Raw genomic sequence first — 7103 nt, forward strand, 5'->3', positions numbered from 1 at the left:
AAGGGTTTTGGAAATTTCGACCACCTGGGGTTTTTAACGTGCACCTAAATCTAAACACATGAGCCACAAGTTTTTTCGCCTCCATCGAAAATGCGGCTGCCGCGGCCGGCAATCGCTGCCGCGACCTGCGGGCCAGCAGCCGAGTTACCGTTCTATGCATGCGCTAGTCGCATAGCCGCAACGCTCGTGCCGGCACACCTGCCGCACCCAAGCGGAGGGTGAAAGAGCGTCGCCAATTGGCTTAGGGCCGTTCCACGCGCTTCCCGCACAGCCGCAACGCACGTGCCGGGACCCCTGCCGCACGCAAGCGGGGGACAAATAAGCCAATTGGCGACTCTGCGGAGGGTTGAAGAGCGTCGCCAATTGGCTTATTTGTCCCCCGCTTGCGTGCGGCAGGGGTCCCGGCACGTGCGTTGCGGCTGTGCGGGAAGCGCGTGGAACGGCCGCAACGCACGTGTCGGGACTCCTGCCGCATGCAAGCGCGGGACAAATAAGACAATTGGCGACGCTCTTTTACCCTCCACTTGGGCGCTGCTTGGCAGTGGACGACAGTTATAGAGCGAGAACACAACGATGACAAAGAGACAAGAAGGACACGAAGGACACGATTATATCGTCATGTCATACCAACTAGCCCAAACTGCCACACTTCTAAAATTGCATTGGAGTGAAGGCTACAGAGCCAAATCGCGGGCACCCTACCGCCAGTGAAGCCACTAGGCCACCGCGGCGGGTGATGGTCGTGGAAGCTGAATGTGAAATGATCGAATCGTTCCCTATTCAGAAACACGATCGATACGTATTGTGATAAGCATTGCCGCTTGTCACTTTAATCACAGGCTCGGCAAAGCGTGAAGACGAAATGTCAAGTCAAATTGTCTCGGGCGTTATATGCTGTGGAGAGTCGGTAATATTTTATTTATTTATTTATAGAATACTGCGGACAAAAAGTCCAAGCAGGGTGAGCATACATGAAACACACTAAACAACATAATGAAACAAGGTTGCAAAGCGTTTTTTACACAATTTCTTTGCATATAAGACAGGGGTCATGACTTTAAAAAAAGTAACAATTGAACAACAAGGTGATAATACAATTCAAGGAAGTCATGGAAGAAGAGTATTTACACAATTGGTCAAGGGCGTTGAGGAAATATCGCTTCGGTAGAACACGTTTTCCGTGTACACACAATTTGACGCATGACGACAGTTAGCGACTAGATCAGCGACCGTTGCGTGAGAATCGAGTTATTTTTCGGTGCTGCATGCCCATTTGAACGAGTACATCTTTGTTCTTCGGTAAAGCAGTCGCAGTGGGCTCGGATGACGATAAAATTGTACAATGAGCATGAAAGAATGAACGCGGAGTCACAGGTGCCTGTCTTAAGCCAAGAATGGTCAGTGTTACGAAGTGTGTGATGTATGTATTGCCTGCAAGTTTTCGCAATCCAACCATTTGTAATAATGACATCCTGGAATGCCGCTGTTTTCTTCCCGAATCTGTAAAAATGAAGAGTGCTTGGGAAACCACTCGTGAACTTAAATTAAGGTGCGCTTTAACAATGCGCAGCTTACTTCTTCTTTCTATTCATATTGCGGCTGTGACATGTAAAACTCGTATAATGAAATTTTTACGCTACTGAGATATCCACCGGTCATGTCTTACGCGACTTGTCTCTCTAATGAAATTATGTTTCTTGTTTAATCCCATGCACAATCGCTGTTTTCTAATCTCTCTACATCGCGATACCATTTTAACATCGATTTGCTCGTGACGATGGAAGTGTTTTAGCGATTTCAAAGAGCAAACTTCATAAATGAATCATTCATTAAAGTTTAAATCTCCAAAGACAACCCGATGAAAGAATGACGCTTCTTTGAGAGCACGTGCCTTCTTTGTAGATATAATCTGATTCGCCGACTCTTGCGTAAATTCACTTAAACTTGTCTTCCTAATTATAGCGCCGGTGTTCTACTCCGAGTCCTTATGTTTTTTTTTCAGTCAAAAAATAAAGCCTGCTCACGTGCTACCCCCACTGATCTCAGAGTTGCATTCATACACGACGAAAAAGCAAAAATAATAATAAAAAAACACTATAGGATATGCATATAGTCCCGCCTAAAAGCTTAGATTAAGCTTGACAAAGCCCTTATTTGCTCGCGACTCTGGCGCGTAGGTTTTTATGGCAAGTGGGCAGTTAAATTTTAATCATACCTTTTAACGTTCCTGTCGCGCTTGGGATCCAATCTATAGTGCGCCTACCGTATATTTTCACTCACTACTTCAGGCCGTTGCCAAGCAGCGCTTGTGTAACACTCGACACTAAAGCGCTGCTGCTGTTGATAACGACTTGAAATAGGGCAGAAAGGTGGGTCAGATTATACGCACCTGGACAAAACAATGACACGCGGCTAGGTTCAGCGCCGCATGCATTGTGCAGGGGTTTTATGCTTGACGAATCAACCCTGCATGCAGCCGTGCATCAACCAAAGAACCACCGCGGTGGTCTAGCGTCTAAGGTACTCGGCTGCTGACCCGCAGGTCGCGGGTTTAAAACCCGGCTGTGGCGGCTGCGTTTCTGATGGAGGCGGAAATGCTGTAGGCCCGTGTGCTCAGACTTGCGTGCACGTTAAAGAAGCCCAGGTGGTCGAAATTTCCGGAGCCCTCCACTACGGTGTCTCTCATAATCATATGGTGGTTTTGGGACGTTAAACCCCACATATCAATCAAACCCCACATATCAATCATGAATATTTGTTAACTGAAAATAATGTCATTTCCTTTGTTTCTTACTAAGCACGGGCAAGGTCTTAAGAGGTCACGCGTAGCGCGACGTAAGCCTGCTATTCCATATGCAGTGTTGTGCCGATGCCTCTGACTGCACCATACCTCAAACACAATTGTCATTTATCAATTGTCATTTACTTATGGTCTAGTGGCTAAAGTAGCCGAGTGCTTTAGCCACTAGACCACGGGTTCCTCTTCATTACGTCAACTACCGCTAATAAAGAGCCACTAATATATTATTTATTTATTCATTTATTTCTTTATTTTCTTATTTATTTTATCGATCGATCAATCAATATTTTACACTCCCTTAATTCCCTCTCCACGCGTGGGAACGAGACACAGTCACAAAAAAACGTCAAGCCATTACTAAATTACCCCCATCTCCTTTCCCTCCGCCTTTTTATTTCTCTCTTGACAACCAGCATATGCGTGTGCAGACAGGGTTACCCTTCAGCTGGGGTGAAGGTTTGTCAGAGTTAAATAGTCGCCGTGACAGCGTGACTGAACGGCGCATTGTTGCAGCGCATTTGATAGCATGGTTGCATCTTAGACTGTTCATAGACTCTTCTTATCGTTAATTATTTCCTTCTCCTTTTCGCCCAGGTACGTCGTCTTATTTTCCTTCCTCTCTCTTTTTTAGTCTCTCGTTCTGCTAGAGGTGACACCTAGTATATTTAATAAAGCGCTGTTTGTAAGCAAAGTAAATATTTCTGTCTAGTCCTAGAAACAAAAAATCACAGCATATCCACGTAGTGAATGATGAGTTGGGCGAAGCGTCCGTCAGCCCATCCGTGCGTCCGTCCGTCCGCGCGGCGATTCCTGCGTCCATCTGTCTGTCCGTCCGTTCGTGCGTCCACTCCACGTTCGTGCGGACACTCCGAGTACCACCATCTGCCATCCCCTGTGGCACATACCCGCTTTAAAGTGGGTATGTGCCACCGGTGGCTACATACATACTGTTATGCCTGCGAGTCCACAGCGAACGTCCATGCCTCTGAAAAAGGCAATCTGTGTCAAGGCCAGCACGGAGCCCACCTGACGCGATGAACAACTCAACGGCGTCATCACGTGACGGCGCCTTTCTGCCGCGCACGTGCAGTGAGTCACGTCAGCCAGCGAGCCGGCGCCTTCGTGTCTGGCGAGTCTGACGCAATGCGTGGCGACGTCACTCGTCCTTGGGTGCGGCCACGTGCCGCGCAGTTGCTTCAGATTCGATGACGCGGCCCAGCGGCGACCCCATTGGAGGAGTCTGACCTCACGACTAGCGGCGCTTCTGGTTGGACATTTGGTTACTCAAAGAATCCACCCGGTGCTTATAAAAGAAGCCCTGCGGCGCGTCGCGAGCAGTAGACATGTGTGTCAGAGAAGAGAGTTATGTGTAAGAGAGGAGAGCTCGGCTCTTCGAGTCTTTGTCGGCCCCAGTGCCGAATTTGTAACGCCTCTGTAAATATGCTGTACATAAACCTTGTTTAATTCACCGTCGTCTCGTCCGCTCGTCTATCAGCTCTTTGCAGAAGCAGTCGCGAGCTGAGAAACCTACGCTACCAAACGGCTGGTGACCTTCCCGGCGGAGTTCGAAGCAGTGACGCCTTCGGGACCGTGTTGGCGTCGCCGTCTTTCGCAACAATACATACATACGTACATACATAATACGTACATACATACGTACATACATACGTACGTACGTACGTACGTACATACATACATACGTACATACATACATACATACATACATACATACATACATACATACATACATACATACATACATACATACATACATACATACATACGTACATACATACATACATACATACATACATACATACATACATACATACATACATACATACATACATACATACATACATACATACATACATACATACATACATACATACATACATACATACATACATACATACATACATACATAGGAGTGACACACACATGCCCCAAGGAGCTTCGCCCCTAAAAGGAAATTGAAACGTTTGCTATACGCAGCATAGGAGCATAGTCATTAGATGGACATTAGACAGAAAGCGAAGCACGCAAGGCCAGTGGGATTGGTCTAGGCGTATATATGCATTGCAATGTGTGCTTGTATCGGTGGAAAAACGGTAACTGCCAGTTCGTCCAAGAGGCGCGCGCACATTCAATCAATATGGGCGTAGACGTCGTACGCGCTCGTTCAGGTAAATGAAAAAAAAAAAAATCGGCAGATCCCACGTACTTTGGGAATCGACAGTTACGCGAAGCATGTGGAGGGAAGGTGACCGTGTTGTAATTTTTTGATTGAGTGAAACGTTATGAAATGACGCTAAATATATCTATAAATATTGCACGCACAGATATTTGTTGAACATCGTGAACTTACAGCGCAACACCAGAAAAATACAGGACAGAGAAGGAGTAAAAGAGAAAGAAAAGACGGCACTGATATCACAGCACCGTCTTTTCTTTCTCTTTTACTCCTTTCCTGTCCTGTATTTTTTCTGGTGTTGCGCTGTAAGTAAGTTCACGATGGATCCTAACCAACTGGCCCAACTTACCGCTTTACTACTATTTGTTGAACAGTTTCAGATGTTTATATAACCAGTTGTTTGCACTTGCGCGACGATGCCAACAGGAACAGGAGTATGAGTAACACCAGAAGCGATAAGCTGGTATGAAGCGCTGGTGCTAGCGAGGATAGTAGCCATGGACACTGCTACATAAATCAACTTAAGCGTAGTGCACCTAACTGCAATTGACGTTAACCCGACATGCAGGCTGTATCATGGGAGTTCATATGTAACGTTTATAAAATTAGATAGTAGTTCCGAGACCTAGCGTAACTCCGTGGTGCAATACTTGATTGCTACGCAGAATGCTGGGGTTCTATTCCGGCTGTGACCCTGACATTTATTCTTTTCATTCGTTGGGTCAACGCTGCCGATGCCACCTTTTTCTTAGCACTCACGTATTAAATTTACCCACGTCTGTTCCCGTCGTTTTATGTTTGATACAATTTGTCAATCACCTGTGGTACATACCAGCATACCAGTGACATATAGACGCCCGTGGGTATGTGCCACTGTCGGGTGGAAAGTGCTTGACAACGTACGCGATGGGGTTGTGACATTATTCATGTCTTTACCAGCGTTACGATAGTTATAGCGCGAGAACAGAACAACGACAAAGAGACAAGAAGAACACGAAGGGCACGAGCGCTTCTTGTCTTTTTGTCGTCGTTCTGTTCTCGCGCTATAACTGTCGTCATGCTATACCAACTAGCCCAAGCTGCGACACTTCACCAGCGCGTATTATTCGTGAAACCATCTTACCCTCTCGTACTAATTTTGGTTGGCGCCAAGTTAAGGGGTTGATCACGAGAACACTCAGACGTAAGCGGCTAGATAGATAGACATATAGATAGATACGTATATAGACGCCAAAACTGGTTGCAGTACGCAAAGAAGTGGTTTATATTGAAAAAAGAAAATGGCAACCAAAGAAAAACACTTTTCTTGGCCAATTCCCTGGAACGAGTATGAGCCACCCTCTGACTGAAAAGATGACAGGCAGTGACGGCAGGCGAAATATGTCGTAGTGTCTAAATAACGGCAGAAATAACTGTGCTAACAAGAATGGTAACAAGCAAGGGAAACAGTGGACGCAGAGTGACGTCATTGAGGGACAGCACATATTTGAGGCTTAATATATTCCGCTTACCCGCCTTAATACCTCACGAAATCACGCTTCCCACTCCGTCCATGCAAATACCAGAAACCCACATATCCACTTTCTTTCTCTTCTCAGTCGATGTATTGATTCTGCCCTGCCCTGTACGAACGATTTCTGCACCTAAAGTGGTTCTCCACACCCTCTGGGATCGCAGGCACTTCACCTGGTTTCGGATTGCCTCCGTGATCGGCCCACCCATGACCAAGGTACGACGTCTTGTGATGACGTCATCATGTATTGTTAAACCACGTGACGCAATAACGACGTCGCAAGTTTTGGCGATTGTTTACGTCATAATGACGCCATCACGAGCTGTTTTTTCCCCTACATGACCCGACGCCGCTGGACACCGAGGAACAATTTTGGCGTTTGATGAGTCATCTAAGGCTTTCGCCTTAAAATAGTTCATTTTAGCAGGAGTATATCTTCGCAGGAGTATGTTCGCAGGAGTATATTTCGCAGGAGTATATTCGCAGGAGTATTCGCAGGAGTATATTCGCAGGAGTATATTCTCAGGAGTATATTTCGCAGGAGTATATTCGAATTGTTTCTAAATGTTTACCGTCTAAAGTTACCGAGGCAAATC

The sequence above is a fragment of the Rhipicephalus microplus genome, chromosome 1, assembly GCF_043290135.1.
Source record: "Rhipicephalus microplus isolate Deutch F79 chromosome 1, USDA_Rmic, whole genome shotgun sequence".
In the NCBI taxonomy this organism is placed as follows: Eukaryota; Metazoa; Arthropoda; class Arachnida; order Ixodida; family Ixodidae; genus Rhipicephalus; species Rhipicephalus microplus.